A 19,727-nucleotide genomic window follows, 5' to 3' on the forward strand; every position below is an offset into this window, starting at 1 on the left:
AGTGCTTCAAGCAGAGCAGGCACTTCTAAACAACCAACTGCATATATGCACCTACTACAACTGATCAGCCAGGGATTTGGATGCTCTACAACTGGGTGACACGATCGGAGGACAGCAATTTGAGCCTCATGCTATATGGAGAGTGAGCAGGGTGAAAAGATCTATTGGCTCAAGATCATATGAGATTGAGCTAGATTCGGGAGCAGTTCTCAGAAGTAATCGCAAGCACCTCATGGAGTACCACAAAGTACGCCTGTGGACATAGCGACTACAAACTCAAATGGACACTGTTCAAAACGAGCAGGATCATACTCAGTGATTCAAGTCCCAGAAAGATACCAATAACAACCAGATATAGTAAAGTTGTTCGTAAGCCACAATGCCCACAGGATTTCACTATTTGAAGAGGAACGTCAGTGATTTTGTGGGGATAAAAAGAGTGAAATGTTTTGGTTTGACACTGTAATGTGACCTTGATTTTAAAATGTGTTTCAAAACTGGAATAAATCTACACGGTAAAAAAAATTGCACTTTTCTTTATTTAACAGTGAACATGGAGTCCAAACTGGGATGCAGCTGTTAGCGTTTGGATGTGAACCAATAACACAACAACAGGCAAGTATAGTTGAAACCAACACTTGGCGTAGTTTATTGAAGAATCTCAGCAAAGTCACTCAGGAAGAAGCACGAAGAAGCCACAGGGAAAATGTCCACAGGAAACGAACCCTAACTCAGGGAGAAAACTGGGACTTACTAAAACGCTCGAGGAATCCACAAGGGAATGTCCACACAAGGAACAAGAAACTGCAGGTGGTGCCAACAGAGCCCACTGACGTGGTGACAGCACGAACTTGCACTGAGGAATGGTCTGTGAGTCAATTTATACCAGTCCAAACGAGCAGATAGGCAATGGGTGGGTGATGAGCTGACGAGTCTCAGGTGTGAGGTGCAGAGCACCCTGGCTGAGGAGGCTGCCTGGCTGGCCCTCCCTAACAGCAGCTTGCTTTTGAACGGCATTTTTCCATCAAATTGTTGTGCTCTCCATGCCCTCTTCTCATCCTCTTCTTTCTGTCACCATCCCAACAGGAGCCAGTTGTAGCCATCTTTTGATTGTGACATTGATTTCCTGGTCTGTGGCACCAGATGTTAGGCAGTTAGATCTCACAGCAGCTGTAAGAAAACAAGGATGGACAGTGTGTTAGGAAAACAAACGTTTGTACGTGTCATTACCAATGAATGGTCAGTAAAAATAACCAATTGAAGTTTCTTAAGCTAGGCGTGACACTGTTGGGTGGAATATTTTCCACCAAAAACTAAATGTGAATCACTTAAGATTTAAATAGCTTAAAACACATTTGAATTACATAAATTGAAGTTCAGTGGCTCGGATAATGGATGGATTTGTACATTTTAATCTGAATCATGTGGATAACTGAATCTGAATTGTACAATTTGAATTTGAAAAGGATAGTTATTTTGTTGATCTCACTGAAAATTAAATTCTGTTTATTTTTATATTCAGTCTTACAAATACAAAACTTTTCATTTCAACGTCAGTTTTTTTTAATCAGGTAATAATTTTTAAATTAACTTTATGGTCAAGTATGAAGTACCTGGTTCGCATCACAGCAAACTGAAAAAAAATGAGTTTCATCGTATTTCAGTGCAGAAGGGGTTCTTTCTTTATCTTGCCCAAAATCCCTGGCAGCACATCTGACTATGCAATCGCCTCCATTTTGACTAAACTCATATGCACACGGAAGCTGTGATGCAGCAGGTTCAGGCCCAACCCACCTGTGACATCGCTGAGTGGTTTATTTCAAAATTTGCGCGCTTCAGTTTCTCGATTTAGATATAGCAAGTGACAATTTTAGGAAAAATACATGTAAATAACCCTTAAGTTGGAGCACAATATATTTAAAATATTTCCCTGTGCCACCATAAAGAAGTCATATCTGCGCTTGCAGCACATAACGGTCCCCCCATTTCGGGCTCATGCTAATCATCATTATTAACGATCTTCAAAAGTCAGGCTAAACTCTAGACAGAATTGTCGTCGTATTATAACTGCCAGTGTGCTGTCACAAAAGACAAACATTAACCTCAGCATAAAATAAATGCATTTACTCACCACGTCTTTTCTGGATGTCTCACCGGAGAGTGAATGGGCAATTGTGGTCCAAGAGTGTCATCGTTAACTGCCAATGGCTTCTTCTTTTTCTTCTACTTCTTCTTCTTAATTGACAGGTGTAAGGGAAAAACAAAACAAAACAAAAAAAACCTAAAATGCAATATTTGTACTGTATTTTCCGCACTATAGGGCGTACCAAAAAGTCTTCCATTTTCTTAAAAGCTCACCGAGCGCCTTAAAATCCGGTGTGTCTTTTGTATGGTCATTACGGTAAGTACGTGCTTTCTTCCGTTCGACTTGAGAGGAGTTCAAGATGATAATGATTACTTCAATGAAACTACGAAAATTCAAAATAATACATGTACACTGAAAAGCAAGCGAGGATATCACAAAATAAATTCTATAGCCACCCCTAAGGAATTTATATTGTCATTTCATTATTTGTGAATAAATAACAAATGAATAAATAACTACAACTGACATCTGATCGTAGTAGTCGTGGCGCTATGATCAAGGAAATGCCAATGCGTTTTTCGGAGGCGCACATGAACGCCTCTCGAGTTGAACGGAATAAGAGAAGGCACGGAGATGGAAAAAGACTCACCAAAAAAAGACTCATTTGTTGAAAAAAGGAGAGACTGTGGTTTTGTGTTCATGGCTACCTCCGAAAAACGTAAATTAATTATTACTTCAATGAAACCATGCAGAAAATCAAGCGAGGAAATCACAAAATAAATTCTGGAGTGGGGCTATATAATTTATTTTGTGATTTCCTCACTTGATTTTCTGTTTTGATGCATTATTTTCAATTTTCGTAGTTTCATTTAAGTACAGTAATAGTTAATTTACATTTTTCAGAGGCAGTCATGAATGCCTCTCAAGTTGAATGGAAGGAGCGTAGCACCATCTAGTGGAGGCATTGTAGATTCCGCCTTATAATGTGAAGCGTCCAATGTATGAAAAACATTTACAAAGTAGCCATTCATTGAAGGTGTGCCTCATAATCCAGTGCGTCTTTTAGTGCGGAGAATACGGTTCTTGTACTTTCTATCCCTGATGTCAGTCGACTTCAACATAATCTTACTTGACGAAGTTTAATTTGTGTATGCACACGAGCGAGCGTGCACAAGCATGAGTGCTTGTGTGTGCCAATGTGTGTGTGCGTGTGTGTGATGAATAGAATTTCGCATATGCCTGTGATGTAAAGCAAGGCTGTGTATTTAGAAAAAATCTGAAACTGCATTTAAGGGTGGCACAATACTGGCTGCCGATATATGGACCAGAGTTGGAAATTGATTTCTGGGCCACATACTTCACTCAACAACTGGCCCATATCTTGTTTGTCAGAGTCAAGACAGTGCCTCCTTTGCCACTCCTGGGCTTATGCCAGTGCCGACGCAATGCCACCTGTGCCAGCTTCATGCCAAATGTGGGGCAAATGTCTTTGCTATCTGGGCCCCTGTTCCTGCGTGTTGTTTTTTTTTTCTAGGTACTCCAGTTTCCTCCCACGTTACAAAAACATGCATGGCAGGTTAATGGAACACTATATTGCTCTGCAATTAGCTGGCAACCAGTTCAGGGTGTACCGCGCCTACTGCCCCAAGACAGCTGGGATCGGCTTGAGCACGCCTGCGACCATCGTGGGGAGAAGCGGATTAGAATATGGATGAATGGATGGATGGGTTTTATAACCGACTCAAGAGCAGTCTCACCAGTCATAAACCTCACCACATGTCACTGCTAAGTACTTGTTGGAATACAGCATACAAACTGGTCACAGTGAAGTGTAGCTCATGGTGACTAATATAATTTATAATTTTCCATGTTGGTCTTTAAAACTATTATTTAACATGAAAAGGGTCGCTTAAAACGCTTAATGTTGGACTCTGCAAATGCAACCTCTGAGGACACAAACACAGCCCATGTCTTTAATTTGCTGCAACAGTCAAACTCCTGTCCGTGACAAGATCGAAAATCCTATCTAGCTCTGATCAAATGGATTACACTATGAATTCAAATGTAAGCTTAAAGTACACAGTCTCTGAGCAATACACAAATCCCCAAACACCATTTTTAAATTAACCCTGATAAAGAAAGTAGGCCATTGTTGTAACGATTTTGTATCCACTGCCAGATTTGATGGAGCTGTTAACATCAACTCATGGAAAGAAAGATTAAGACATGATTGATGGCCATACAAATGGCTTAAAATGGCATTTGTTTTTTAGACTTGGTCAACTTGTTGACGACAGCAGATGGCTGCCACTGGGACACATAAGGCTTAAAAAAGGGGGAATGTAAAAAATGAAGTATTCCAATGTGTTGAATTTATTTTTTTTGTTGCATTTTTACTTCATGTCTACATGTCTATTTTGAAAAAAATGTCATGATCTGAATAAAACACAGTGGTATGGGTGTCTTTTTACCTTTAAAAAAATATGCGAAAGATGTATTCCTCTAGGTATTTGTAGTATAATTGCTACAAATTGTTGGAAGAAATCTGGAAAGTGAACAAAGATCGCATGTCAAGACAAGTGGATTATTTGTCAAATTGACCCATACATCTATTTTCTAACCTATGCCAGCTGTCTTCGGGCAGTAGGTGGAGTACACCCTGAACTGGTTGCAAGCCAATTGCAGGGGACACACATAGACGAATAACCATTCGCGCTCGCAATCACAGCTCGCGACGATTTAAAGTGTTCCATTTAACTGCCATGCAGGTTTCTGGAAAGTGGGAGGAAACCGGAGTACCCAGAGAAAACCATTGCAGCTACGGGGAGAACATGCAAACTCCACACAGGAAGGTCCGCCACAATCGAACTGCACTGTGAGGCGGACGTGCTAACCAGTCGCCCGGCGTGCCGCCCTCAACCTGACCCATTTAGACCAAATCTGAATGCAATCATGGACAGCACTTCTGACAGCCACAATTAAAGCCGCAATAAAACAAATGAAAACGAAAGATGAATGCCATATAAGAGTGTCATTATAGACACTGTACATGAAAGATCACTAACACCAGATCAATGAAGAATTTCGAACTTTTGAATGAAGTGAACCTGTCTTGGTCGTACAAAGTATGAGACAGCTAAAATGATCTGTGTTCTCTGGCTGGAAATTTAAACAATCTCCATTTGATGTCATCAGTTCAGCAACAATGTCAGTCAATCAGCTCTCTCAGTCCACTTGTGTTTTGACCATGTGTCCCTCTGTCTGTTTTTTTTTAAATCCCTTTCAGGTTATGATCCATTATGATTTACTCCAGGGCCTCTTTTTTGTCCCTTCCTTTTAAATATGTGAATTAAAACATTTTTTTAATTCTCCAGCAGTCTTGCTTCATCTTGCCACTTTGATTCACCTGAATTTTGCCTCCACTCCATTTTGCACGACATAACCTCACCCCCAGATAACAGGACACCTTTTCCCATTCCATTAACACTTGAGGCAATCTTGACAGGTGAGAAATTACAATCTGCATCTTCTTCACTAAAGTGTCTTCAATAATTATGAAGAGTATCAAAGTGAATATGGCAGTCCAGTGGCTGACTGGTTAACCGAAGCACTTCACAGTTCTCAGGGTGTGGGTTCAAATCTGAGCTCCAAACTTCCTGTACCTAGCATGCATCGGTTTTCTCCGGTTATTCCTGTTCCTCCCATAACCTAAAACATGCATAATTTGTTAATGGAGGACTCAAAATTGCCTCTAGGTGTGAATGTGAGTGTGAATAGTTGTTTGCCTATATGTGCCCTCTGGTTGACTGGTGACCAGTTCAGGATGTAACCCGCCTCTCTCCCATATTTGGATGCGAGAGACTCAAGCACACTCGTAACCCGCAGGTAGGTCAAGTAGGTCGAATGAAAGAAGTCGAGGTCTGGGACCATATGCCGCAAAACTGAAAGTCTTGTTTTGTCATACAAAAGTCAGTATACTGAAGGTGGCAGGAAGGAAACATGATCATTCTAAACAAGTAAAAAATAAGGATACGAATGTCTTCATCATGATTGTAACAAGAATAATGAAAATGAAGCTGGCTACATTGCGGACAGAAATGCTTGACAAGTACTCGTGCTCGTGTCATTGGAGCTCCAATTGTGTTCTTAGAAAAAACAAAATGCATCATCATCAACATCCGGTTGCACCCATGTTGAGTTAAGACCCAACATGAATCATGCTGGACCCAACTGTGTATTTCTTCCATCTGGGATATCAAATTCAAAGTGTGATTTTGGCATTGGTACTGAATAAAGATGAAAGAAAAAATCCATTTAGATGAGACAGCATCCACTCAGTTTCAGACAATTCTTCTGAAACTTGAAGAAAAAAAATGGACAAAAGGAGGCTTGTGGCAAGGGCAGGAAAAGTGTGAGCGTGAAGAGGAAAGTGTGTGTGTGTGTGTGTGTGTGTGTGTGTGTGTGTGTGTGTGTGTGTGTGTGTGTGTGTGTGTGTGTGTGTGTGTGTGTGTGTGTGTGTGTGTGTGAGGGAGTGTGTGTTAATTTTGGCTAATGGGCTTGCTTTGGGGACTTGCCGATTTAATGGTAATTAGATTTTGCTTTTGGTTGGTTCAGCCAGCGCCTGTCAACATCAAGGCACAGCAGTGGTCTTTGGAGTGACATCGCCTGAGAGCCCTTTTTCAACATGCAGAGCTTTCAACAGGGCTCCCGGCGCAAAAAGCAAGCCTTGAAGAGACACAAGACACTAATAAAATCCGAGTTAGCTGGGAGGGAAAACATTTTAATGAAAGGAATGATGACAGTTGGGAAAATCTAATGGTAATTCTGGTAGCAAAGCTTGATTTAGTTAATGCCCCTAATTAAACAATGATTGTTTTGCTGAATGTATGTATGCAAATTCAATTTAGATCTGCACTATATGTGAGGTGATTATCTTTAATATACCAAATTATATTAATGTTCAATTTCAAAATTGATCATATTTCTTTACTTTCACAGCAATTTTAATTCACGTTTTTGAAACCTATGCTCTTAGTAAAAGCAGCACTGTGGATTTTCTATGGCAGCTCATGTCCCTTTTCAGATGACATATCAATTAGAACTGGACCTTTACAATAAAACAAAAACAAAAAAACTGTTACCAATAGTGCAGAAGTTGACAATGCAAAACCAGTCAAAACCGTGACGGGATTGTTTTGTTGTTTCAGGTTAAAAGTGTAATAGGAGTGCGGAGGAGGGGACAAAACAATCGGCAATCACACCAAGCAAGTAACACTTTTTGAAAATCAGTTTTTGATGGTACACTTTGTTTCTGGAGACCAGTTTAGTCTGAACCCTGCCTCTTGTTCAAAGTTGCTTGGATAGGCTCCGGCATACCAGCAATACTGATATGAACAAGTGACACAGAAAATGGATGGATGGCTAACTAATGCACATTGATCTACAAGTAATTTGATGGCTGGTCTGTGGATCCTGTTCACTTAGTTTTAGTTGAACAATGGTACTTGGTCAGTTCATTCTTTTCACAATGAGTTGACAATGAGACACTCAACAGTTTTGTTTTTGTTTTTTGTTTTCTAGCGACTGTGAGGAGTGCAAGATTATCATTTGGCCTGTGTTATCGCGGTGGAAACACAACTTCTCCAGACACGGGGGTCGTCCATACTTTAAAGTCACCAAAAGTCTATTTCTCTCAATATTGTTTCAGTATGTATGCATGTGCTTGAAAAGTCCATTGTTACCCTTGTTCTTATTTAAAATTCATCCAACCATTCATCCGTCCATCCATTATCTGAGCCGCTTGTTCTCACGAGGGTCACGGGATTACCAAAGCCTATCCCAGCTGTCGTTGGTCACCTTGAACTGGATGCCAGCCAATCGCAGGGCACACATAGACAAACAACCAGTCACATTCACAATCACACAATCATCTCCAGATTACCTGCAGAAAACCCACTGAGGCACGGGGAGAGCATGCAAACTCCACAAAGGGAGTCCGCCTCTGCACTGAGGCGGATGTGTTAACCAGTCAACCAGCTTGCTGCCCACTTCAAATTCAAAGAATTAAAATGTTGGCAGAGCGAACAGAGATTATATGTTGCTCAAGACATCACGTGGTGGTCTCTGTATTCGTAATAATTTTGTTTTGGTCCTTTGAATTTTACCTTCACCTTTTTCAAAGTGAGAAAATTATAGGCATTGCTAAGAATGACTATTGGTGTTTGCCCGGCCAAAAATATGGACTCAATGACTGAGCGATAATGACAACTATCTCCAGAAATAGAAGTTGAGGAGAAATGCAATGTTGTAACCAAAACATTCAAATGTAATATTGATAACTCTCCCTGGTCACTAGTCCACTGAAAAACTAAACTGCTGTCCTGTTATGTCTTAGTGAGGTACTTTGAAACTATTTCAGAAGCGTCAGGCTTGGCTGGTTTCCATTCGATTTCCCCCTGTGGATCATCCATCGGCCTGGGGACATGGCAAGCAGGGGCGCCCAAGCTTGTGGTGATTAACGCAAGAAAGATGGCTGCACTTTGCAGCATAAATCCAGAGGTGTTTTGTGTGGAACACAGTACTTGTCTAGCAGTGAAGAATGGAGAAAGACTGAAAAGAATCCAGTGGTGAAAACCTCTCAAGTCACAAATAAAGGAGGAGGAGAGAAGAATGGAAGACCGCAAGTGCATTTCAGAACACAAAACAGTGGCCAATGCATGATGCGGAGCTCCACCATGGAAATGAGTCACAGTGGCAGCTTGAGTGGAAAACTGTGCACAGCGGGAGGCAAACACCTAAAACAGTGTGCTTGGAACACGTTTCAAACAGTCATAGAGAAAATTAAGCAACAATCTGAAGACGAGTACAGCCAAGCTGATCGGTATCAGCGAAGAAAGATCGGATTTTTACGTGTTCTTAAATCCTAAAATCAAGAATAAAATATTTTAGTTCTTTACCTGATTTGAACCACTTCTGCTAAAAAGTTATCATCTTGGGATCTTGGGATACCTATCTTCAAAAATGTGTTAATTAATGTCCTTATTATTTTACATAAATAAATACAAATAATAATATGTTGGTTAGAAAATCTCAAAGATGTTCAGAGCATGTCAAGATTAAGGTGTTTAAAGCATATTGACTCCTTGTGGACAAAATTCACATTTTCCTGCCCTTGCCACAATTCACACTCGTAGACAAGTAAAAGCTTAAGGTTTCCCACAATGATTGTGTGTATGCATGCACGCATACACACACACACACACACACACACACACACACACACACACACACACACACACACACAGAGTGGTACCTCTACTTACAAAATTAATTGGTTCTTGGAAGAAATTTCTTAACTAGAAATTTTGGAAGTAGAGACGCATTTTCCATGTAAATGCCCTACTCCGTTGCAACCCCTCACCCCCAATTCAGACATAAATATTTTCTAAAGCAGAAAAATGCATCAAAATATGGAACAAATACATGTTACAAATTAGATTATTGCACAATAAACGAGTTGTGCACAATGTTAAAAAAAAAAAAGTAAAGAATAATTATTCCTGGAGAACCCACAGGGTCAAATTTGGCTCCTATAAATTCATTCATTCATTCATCTTCTGAGCCGCTTGATCCTCATTGGGGTCGCGGGGGGTGCTGGAGCCTATCCCAGCTGTCTTCGGGCAGTAGGCGGGGGACACCCTGAATCGGTTGCCAGCCAATCGCAGGGCACACAGAAACGAACAACCATTTGCACTCACACTAGTGACAATTTAGAGTGTTCAATCAGCCTGCCATGCATGTTTTTGGAATGTGGGAGGAAACCGGAGCACCCGGAGAAAACCCACACAGGCCCGGGGAGAACATGCAAACTCCACACAGGGAGGCCGGAGCTGGAATCGAACCCTGTACCTCTGCACTGTGAAGCCGACGTGCTAACCACTGGACTACCGGGCCGCCCGCTCCTATAAATTCTGCTACTCAAATGCTACCCTTAAATCCAAAGGGTCAAATTTGGCCCTAATCCTAAATTAGGATTAAAGCATTAAATGTTTGAAAAAACATATTTTGGTGTTCAGTGAACATATAGCAGTCATAATTTTCCAAAGAAGAAAGGGGTTCTTGGCTTCTCCAGGGATAACAATGATGGTCATTTATCTTTTAACTGCGTCCTTATCGTTTTTTGCCCTCTTTAGTTGATGTTCTCTTTTAGAAGTGGTTTTTGCCTGGCATTTTGTAAGGAACATCTGCTTTTGTCGGCTTTTAACAATCCGTCGAAAATGTGCAAGCCAAACATCAGCAGAGTTAGCGATCGCCCGACTGGTGAACACTTTTTCTGGGGATTCACATTTAAGATAAGAAAAGATAAGAAAACCTTTATTAGTCTCACAATGGAGACATTCCCAATTCACAGCAGCAAAGTTAGAAGTAGAACAGAAGAAGTAGAACAACAAAATATAGGAGCTGCTGGAAAGGCAGCCACTCTCGCGGCGCCAATTTGAAGTTACCTTCCGTAAAAACTAGCTGAACACCTTATGGCCCGAGAGGCGAATGACAAGGACGCTGCATAAACACCTATCGTATCTCTAGAAACATACGGTAGAGGTTCCTCTTAACCAATGGGATGCCAGGATTATGGTCGGGAATATCCAATGGCAGAGCAGCTATAAGTATATTGCGCTCAGGAAACTCGGAGCTACGAGTAGCAACCCAACCTGTATTTTTGCCTTTCGTATCTTGAAATTACTCTCATAACTAGAGGCAATATTTTCCTGTTGAGGCATTTCGTAACTTAATTTCGTATGAAGAGACGTTCGTTGTTGTTGCTGTTGTTGTTTATTGAACATAAAAAATATACAGTAATAATTTGACAGAAAATAAGGGATATAAAATAGTAAAAAGAAAGAAATCAGTCTTCATTAAACACAGTTATGATATTCAAGGGAGTAGGATGAAGTAAAAAACGTATCTAGTCCTACCCCGTTATGTGTTTATATCTAATAAATGATTTCATATCAATCAGAAAAGAAAAAAGTAAGAAGAAAGAAGTCTCCATTAAGGCTCATACTTTACCCTTAACCGTGATATTTTTACAACTTTTGCTTTGTATCGGGATTATATACATCTGTCACTCTTGTGTCAATTTTCTCTTGTATTCATAATGGATATTTCAATACCTTTCTCTATTTATCAACTTAGTTCTGATTTATCATTATATTTAATGTTTATAATTTATCATTTTAACTCTGATTGATGTAGGTTGTTTGTACTATTTTTTTGAATTTGTTTTTGAACTCAGCAAGCGATTTACTCATTTTCAGGTCCGTTTCGAAATTATTCCACAGATTAACACCTTTGATTGATAGACTTCTTTGCTTAATGTTTGTTCTTGTTTTGAGTTTTTTGAATAAGTTGGTACGTCTTAAATCATAGTTGCTTTCTCAAATTTCGAAAAACTTCTGAATGTTTTGGTAGAGCGGGTTAGTGTGTGCTTTGTACATTAATTGGGCGATTTTAAAGTCAACCATGTCATAAAATTGCATCACACTTAATTTGATAAATAGTGGATTTGTGGGTTCCGTATAATTTGATCTATTAATAATGCAAATTGCTTTTTTGTAGTTTTAGAATAGGGAGTGTGTTTATTTTGCAGGCATTTCCACATATTTCCACATATGGTAATACTAGCTGGTTCGCCGCCCTCCGGGCGGCTCATCAGCTAGTTCCTGCGGAAGGCTTTTAAGGTGGTGGTTCGCCGCCCTCTGGGCGGCTCATCAGCTAGTTCCTGCGGAAGGCTGGTAAGGTGGTGGTTCACCGCCCTCTGGGCGGCTCATCAGCTAGTTCCTGCGGAAGGCTGGTAAGGTGGGCCTTCGGCCCACAAAAGTGTTGTTGCTGGGTTCAACTTTTTGTTCATCTTCATTGCTTATCGCGAAAATAAAGAGATGTTTAGCTCTACTAAATAACTAACAATTTCATTGCAATGCTTGTGGGTAGACAACATTTTTTCGCTAAGATGCCCGTGCGATCGTAGTGAGCCACTGCCTGAGCGGCGCGCAGTGGCGGCGCGCAGTGGCGGCGCGCAGTGGCGGCGCGCAGTGGCGGCGTGCAGTGGCGGCGCGCAGTGGCGGCGCGGTGAAGTAGGTACGTTTTGAAAAGGGACAGACGGAAGGACAGACGGCGTGCGGGACGACGCGCAATATATATATAGATTTAAGTGCTTTGTCTACATACAGTATATTGCAACCCCCCCCCTACTTTTTTGTTTTCTCTATTCGTTTCATAACCTTCTATTTCCATTTCAGTTGTTTTATCTTCATCAAGCCAAGTTTCTGATATGTCAATTATTTTAAATGTATTGAATTTAGTCAGGTATTCTTTGATTTTTGTGAAGTTTTTATAGACACTTCTGCTGTTTAAGTGTATTACTGAAAGTGCATTTTCCAATTTTAAATTAGTGTTGAATTGTTCATCCAGGTAATAGTCAGAGTTTGTTACCCTTTGTTTGTTCTTGAAGAAGTTATTGTCTGGGCCCAAATTTTTCTCGGGATCGAATGGCTTATAGGCAATATCATAATATGCTGGGTTGGAAGTCCATGTTTTTGGGATGTGAATTTCCCGCTCCCACGCGGTCACCGCTCGCTCTCTCGCCGTCATCACTGGCTCCCTTGCGGTCGTCGCTGGCACCCTCGCGGTGGTCGCTGGCTGGTTGTCTCCCATCTTCCTCGCGGTCGCTGGCTTCCCTGCAGTCGTCGCTGGCTTCCTCGCGGTCATCACTGGCTCCCTCACGGTCGGTCGTCGCTGGCTCCCTCGCGGTCGGTCGGTCTTGAAAATGTTATTGTCCGGGTCCAAGTTGTTCTCAGGGTCAAATGTCTTGTGGTCATTAGGGTTGGAAGTCATCAAAGGGTTTGAAGGGTCATCAAAGGGTTCGAAGTCCATGTTTTTTGGTATGAAAATTTCCTGCTTCAGTAGGGTCAGAGTTTTTATCGTCGGGTGGTGAACAATTCTCAGTATGCTGCTTGATGGTGTTGAATTCGAGCCTGTTGTGTTGGAGTACTGGTGCAGGGGTGGACGATAAGTTTGTCATGCCTTAAGTAGGCAGTTTCCCCTCTGTCACCTGCAGCTTTTAATTTTGGGAGGAGCTCTTTTCTTTTTTGTCATACGGCATCTGTAAAGTCTTTGTTGATGTAGATGTTGGAGCCTTTTAAGTATTTTGCTTTTTGTAGGATCCTTGATCTGTCCTTGTATTTTAGAAATTTCACCACAACTGGCCTCGGTCGAGGTCTTCCAGGTTCTTGTCTTCCTGTGCGGTGAGCTCTCTCCACCTCAATTTGCCCCTGAATCAGCAGCTTCTCCTTGAGGATTTTTAAAAAAATTTCCTCTGTTTCAGTTCACGTTTCTCCCGGTTTTTCCTCAATTCCATCAATTACCAAGTTGTTTCTTCTTGACTGTCCTTCCAAGTAGTCCATCTTGTCTGTTAATACAAGCATGCCGTCACATATTTTGTAGAATTCTGTTTGCATGTCTTTGGAATGGCCAGTTTGACGGATTAGATTTTTTAAAATGTTGTCTACCTCTTTTGGGGTAAAGTTGATGCTGGTTTTTATTTCTTGGACTTCCCTGGTAAAAGTGTGAAGTCGTGAGTTTGTTGAGTCTATTATCATCTTGACAAATCCTTTGAAATTTTCCAGTTGTTGTTGCAAGAAATAGATCAAAACCATGACTGGCCGGTATGAAAAGCACCACCTGTAGTCTGGACCTGATTCTCTTTTATCTCCCACTCATCATCAACTGCTCACTCAGCTCTAGCTCCGTACCCCAATTTCTCAAAATGGCCTCTGTCACTCCCATCCTCAATAAAAACTTTCATTCAACATTCTGAACAATGACCATACCATCTCCAAACCTCCTATTTCTGTCCAAATTATTTTAAGGGGTTGTTAGCTCCCAACTGACAACCCACCTTACATCCGATTACTTATTCAAAGCTTTCAAATCTGGTTCCCCTTCACATCACAGCACTGAATCAGCCATCCATAGTCACCAATCACCTCCTCTCCTCTGACCCTGATCAACTCCACCCGTCATCCTCAACCTCACTGCTGCGTCTGACACTATCAAACACACCACTCCTCTCTCCTGCTTGGAATACTCACTCAGCATTGATGGCACTGCTCTTTCACAGCAAAAATCCTTTTGACCAGTCTACACAAGGTCATTGACTGGACATCAGCGGTCGAGAACGTAACTTGGCTTTTCGTCTCTCTATCTTCTATTGACTGAAAATTTTCACCTGGAAAAAGATGATTTACCTCTCCGTGAGCCGTCACCTTACCGTGGTGGAGGGGTTTGTGTGTCCCAATGATCCTAGGAGCTAAGTTGTCTGGGGCTTTATGCCCCTGGCAGGGTCACGCATGGCAAACAGGTCCTAGGTGAGGGACCAGACAAAGCACGACTCACAAAAGCCCCTTATGAAAAATAAAATCGATGGTACTCAGTTTCCCTTGCCCGGACGCGGGTCACCGGGGCCCCCCTCTGGAGCCAGGCCTGGAGGTGGGGCTCGTTGGCGAGCGCCTGGTGGCCGGGCCCAGCCCGAAGAGACAACGTGGGTCCCCCTTCTCATGGTCTCACCACCCGTGGGAGGGGTCAAAGGGGTCGGGTGCAATGCGAGCTGGGCGGCAGCCAAAGGCGGGGACCCTGGCGGTCCGATCCTCGGCTGCAGAAGCTAGCTCTTGGGACATGGAATGTCACCTCTCTGGCAGGGAAGGAGCCCGAACTAGTGTGTGAGGCAGAGAAGTTCCGACTGGATATAGTCGGACTTGCCTCCACACACAGCCTAGGTTCTGGTACCAGTCCTCTCGAGAGGGGTTGGACTCTCTTTCACTCTGGAGTTGCTCACGGTGAGAGGCGCAGAGCAGGTGTGGGCATACTTATTGCCCCCCGGCTCAGTGCCTGTACATTGGGGTTCACACCTGTGGACGAGAGGGTTACATCCCTCCGCCTGCGGGTGGGGGGACGGGTCCTGACTGTTGTTTGTGCATATGCACCAAACAGCAGCTCAGCATACCCACCCTTTTTGGAGTCCTTGGAGGGTGTGCTGGAGAGTACTCCTGCTGGGGACTCCCTTGTTCTACTGGGGGACTTCAATGCTCACGTGGGCAATGACAGTGAGACCTGGAGGGGCGTGATTGGGAGGAACGGCCCCCCCGATCAGAACTCGAGTGGTGTTTTGTTATTGGACTTCTGTGCTCGTCACGGACTGTCCATAACGAACACCTTGTTCAAACATAAGGGTGTCCACATGTGCACTTGGCACCAGGACACCCTAGGCCGTAGTTCGATGATCGACCTTGTGGTCGTGTCATCGGATTTGCGGCCGCATGTTCTGGACACTCAGGTGAAGAGAGGGGCGGAGCTGTCTACTGATCACCACCTGGTGGTGAGTAGGCTCCGATGGTGGGGGAAGATGCCGGTCCGTCCTGGCAGACCCAAACGTATTGTGAGGGTTTGTTGGGAGCGTCTGGCGGAATCCCCTGTCAGAAGGAGTTTCAACTTCCACCTCCGACAGAGCTTTTCCCATGTTCCGGGGGAGACGGGGGACATTGAGTCCGAGTGGACCATGTTCCGTGCCTCTATTGTTGAGGCGGCCAATCTGAGTTGTGGCCGTAAGGTGGTTGGTGCCTGTCGTGGCGGCAACCCTCGTACTCGCTGGTGGACACCAGCAGTAAGGGATGCCGTCAAGCTGAAGAAGGAGTCCTATCGAGCCTTTATGGCCTGTGGGACCCCAGAGGCAGCTGACGGGTATCGACTGGCCAAGCGGACCGCGGCTTCGGTGGTCGGCGAGGCAAAAACCCGGGCGTGGGAAGAGTTCGGTGAGGCCATGGAAGCCGACTTCCGGACGGCTTCGAGGAAATTCTGGTCCACCATCCGACGTCTCAGGAGGGGGAAGCAGTGCACCACTAACACTGTGTACAGTGGGGATGGGGGCGCTGCTGACTTCGACTCGGGACGTTGTGAACCGGTGGGCAGAGTACTTCGAAGACCTCCTCAACTCCACCAACATGCCTTCCTTGGAGGAAGCAGAGCCTGGGGACTCTGGGGTGGGCTCTCCTATCTCTGTGGTTGAAGTCACTGATGTGGTTAAAAAGCTCCTCGGTGGCAAGGCCCCAAGGGTGGATGAGATCCGCCCGGAGTTCCTCAAGGTTCTGGATGTTGTGGGGCTGTCCTGGTTGACACGCCTCTGCAACATCGCGTGGTCAACGGGGAGAGTGCCTCTGGATTGGCAGACCGGGGTGGTAGTCCCTCTTTTTAAAAAGGGGGACCGGAGGGTGTGTTCCAACTACAGAGGGATCACACTCCTCAGCCTCCCTGGTAAGGTCTATTCAGGGGTGCTGGAGAGGAGGGTCCGTCAGGAAGTCGAGCCTCAGATTGAGGAGGAGCAGTGTGGTTTTCGTCCCGGCCGTGGAACAGTGGACCAGCTCTACACCCTTAGCAGGGTTCTCGAGGGTATGTGGGAATTCGCCCAACCAGTCTACATGTGTTTTGTGGACTTGGAGAAGGCGTTTGACCGTGTCCCTCGGGGAGTTCTGTGGGGGGTGCTTCGTGGGTATGGGGTACCGAACCCCCTGATACGGGCTGTTCGGTCACTATAACACCGATGTCAGAGTTTGGTTCGCATTGCCGGCAGTAAGTCGGAATCGTTTCCAGTGAGGGTAGGACTCCGCCAAGGCTGCCCTTTGTCACCCATTCTGTTCATAACCTTCATGGACAGAATCTCTAGGCGCAGCCGAAGCGTTGAGGGGGTCCGTTTTGGTGGCCTCAGTATTGCATCCCTGCTTTTTGCAGATGATGTGGTGCTGTTGGCTCCTTCAAACAGGGCTCTCCAACTCTCACTGGAGCGTTTCGCAGCCGAGTGTGAAGCGGTTGGAATGAAAATCAGCACCTCCAAATCTGAAACCATGGTCCTCAGTCGGAAAAGGGTGGAGTGCCCCCTCCGGGTCGGGGGGGAGATCTTGCCCCAAGTGGAGGAGTTTAAGAATCTTGGGGTCTTGTTCACGAGTGAGGGCAGGAGGGAGCGAGAGATCGACAGGCGGATCGGTGCAGCGTCTGCTGTGATGCGGACGTTGTATCGGTCTGTCGCGGTGAAGAAGGAGCTGAGCCAAAGGGCGAAGCTCTCAATTTACCGGTCGATCTACGTTCCAACCCTCATCTATGGTCACGAGCTATGGGTCGTGACCGAAAGAACGAGATCCCGGATACAAGCGGCCAAAATGAGTTTTCTCCGCAGGGTGTCCGGGCTCTCCCTTAGAGATAAGGTGAGAAGCTCGGTCATCCGGGAGGGGCTCAGAGTCGAGCCGCTTCTCCTCCACATCGAGAGGAGCCAGATGAGGTGGCTTGGGCATCTGATTCGGATGCCTCCTGAGCGCCTCCCTGGTGAGGTGTTCCGGGCATGTCCCACAGGGAGGAGACCCCGAGGAAGACCCAGGACACGCTGGAGAGACTATGTCAGCCAGCTGGCCTGGGAACGTATCGGGATCCCCCGGGGAGAGCTGGAAGAAGTAGCTAGGGAGAGGGACGTCTGGGCTTCCCTGCTAAAGCTGTTGCCCCCGCGACCCGGTCCCGGATAAGCGGTAGAAGATGGATGGATGGATGGATGGATGGATGGAAAAAGATGATTTACCGACCATGCACTTCTGTGCCGTCCATCCAATGTTTGTTACTGTACGTGTACTGTACCTCCAGAACAGCATTATTGAAGCAGCAGTAATCATGCTTTGCCCACAATAATAAATTTGCTCATTGGCAGATTATCTGTTCACCAATTTGACAGTATTTGTCATAAATTTCTTATGTTTTTGCAGATTTGCAGCACAGACGGATGAAATGTTATTGAGCAAAGAAGCATGTGAGAAACATCGATTTATGTGTCGTGTGCAACATTTAGAGGACAATCAAGTTTTGTGCAAGCAAAACATTGAAAAAATACAGTGACACCCTGGCTTCTTTGATGCCCATTCCAAGCGATTACCATCGTTCTTGCAAGGCAAGATTTACTTGACTAGCAGCGTGTTTTGCAGGTGCAAAAACATATTGCCAACAGCGAAAAAGTACACGCAAGTACTGTCACCAGCACAGGTATGTTTATTTTATTTATTTATTTTACTTGACATTAAGAAATTTAAAGCATTAGAATTATGCGTGGATTGTTCAGATGTGGACTGTTATTATATATTGGACTGTCTTAAGGGTCTTATTGGTATTGAGTGCAAAGCGCTAATTATGTGAATATTTTTACAAAACTTGGTGTGAGACAGGTACCGCGCTTTGATTCATTTTCAGGTGGGGGAAAAAAATGTTTCACAACCCCCCCCTCCCCTCACCAAAAAATTTCAAAAAACAGTGACAAACGTTTATTTTATGTTCCCCCATGTAAAATAAGGGAAAATAGAAATAATTTAATATATATTTTCCCATTTATATGATTTGCATTATTCTATTTAAAGCCAAGTGGGCTGCAGTATTTCTCCTCGTAATTATGCAGATGCGCTTCAAGATCTCTCTTTGTCTGGCCTCTTATGTGTTGCTCATAAAAATATGGAGATTATTTTCACCTTAAGAAATTGCAGGGGACGGCACCCGGAGGCGCTCCAGGATGCAGAAGCAAACCCCGCCTACTCATTGGCCAGCGGTTTATAGTACGGTGCGGCACATATAATTACAAAATTGATTTTTCTTCATAAATCTGAGCATGCGGCTCTTAATCAGGTGCAGTCTGTAGCCCGGAATTTACGGTATAATATATATATATATATATATATATAGGGCAGCCCGGTAGTCCAGTGGTTAGCACGTAGGCTTCACAGTGCAGAGGTACCGGGTTCGATTCCAACTCCGGCCTCCCTGTGTGGAGTTTGCATGTTCTCCCCGGGCCTGCGTGGGTTTTCTCCGGGTGCTCCGGTTTCCTCCCACATTCCAAAAACACGCGTAGCAGGCTGATTGAACACTCTAAATTGTCCCTAGGTGTGAGTGTGAGTGCGAATGGTTGTTCGTTTCTGTGTGCCCCGCGATTGGCCCGGCAACCGATTCAGGGTGTCCCCCGCCTACTGCCCGAAGACAGCTGGGATAGGCTCCAGCACCCCCGCGACCCTAGTGAGGATCAAGCGGCTCGGATGATGAATGAATGAATGAATGAATATATATATATATATATATATATATTATATATATAATATATATATATATATATATATATATGGTCGGGCTTGAGAAATGTAATGTAGTCGGATGGTGACTAAGAGAGGAAGGGTAGTCCGCACTGAAGGGGTCTCACTCCCTGAAGGAACAATAGCAGACATTGAGGACAGCTACAAGTTCCTTGGTATACCACAAGCCAATGGCAACCTCGAACTGGCAACAAGGAAAGCGGCTACGGCCAAATACCTCCAGCGAGTGAGGCAAGTCCTAAGAAGCCAGCTCAATGGCAAGAATAAGACCCGGGCAATAAACAGCGATGCCCTGCCAGTGATCAGATACCCTGCAGGAATAATAAGGTGGCCAAAGGAAGAGATTCAGACCATGGACGTTAAGACTCAAAAGCTCCTAACCATGCATGGAGGGTTCCATCCCAAATCCAGCACCCTGAGACTGT

General features: G+C 44.2%; 2 protein-coding genes across 5 annotated transcripts in view; both read right to left on the bottom strand.

Moving 5' to 3' along the window:
- LOC127607030 (receptor-type tyrosine-protein phosphatase gamma-like) overlaps positions 1-19,727 on the bottom strand; it is a 399,557-nt gene that overhangs the window by 367,153 nt on the left and 12,677 nt on the right. The window lies entirely within an intron of this gene.
- The window catches only part of LOC127607140 (uncharacterized), a 212,966-nt gene that overhangs the window by 4,419 nt on the left and 188,820 nt on the right, over positions 1-19,727 (bottom strand). The window lies entirely within an intron of this gene.

The sequence above is a fragment of the Hippocampus zosterae genome, chromosome 9 (assembly GCF_025434085.1).
Source record: "Hippocampus zosterae strain Florida chromosome 9, ASM2543408v3, whole genome shotgun sequence".
Classification (NCBI taxonomy): Eukaryota; Metazoa; Chordata; class Actinopteri; order Syngnathiformes; family Syngnathidae; genus Hippocampus; species Hippocampus zosterae.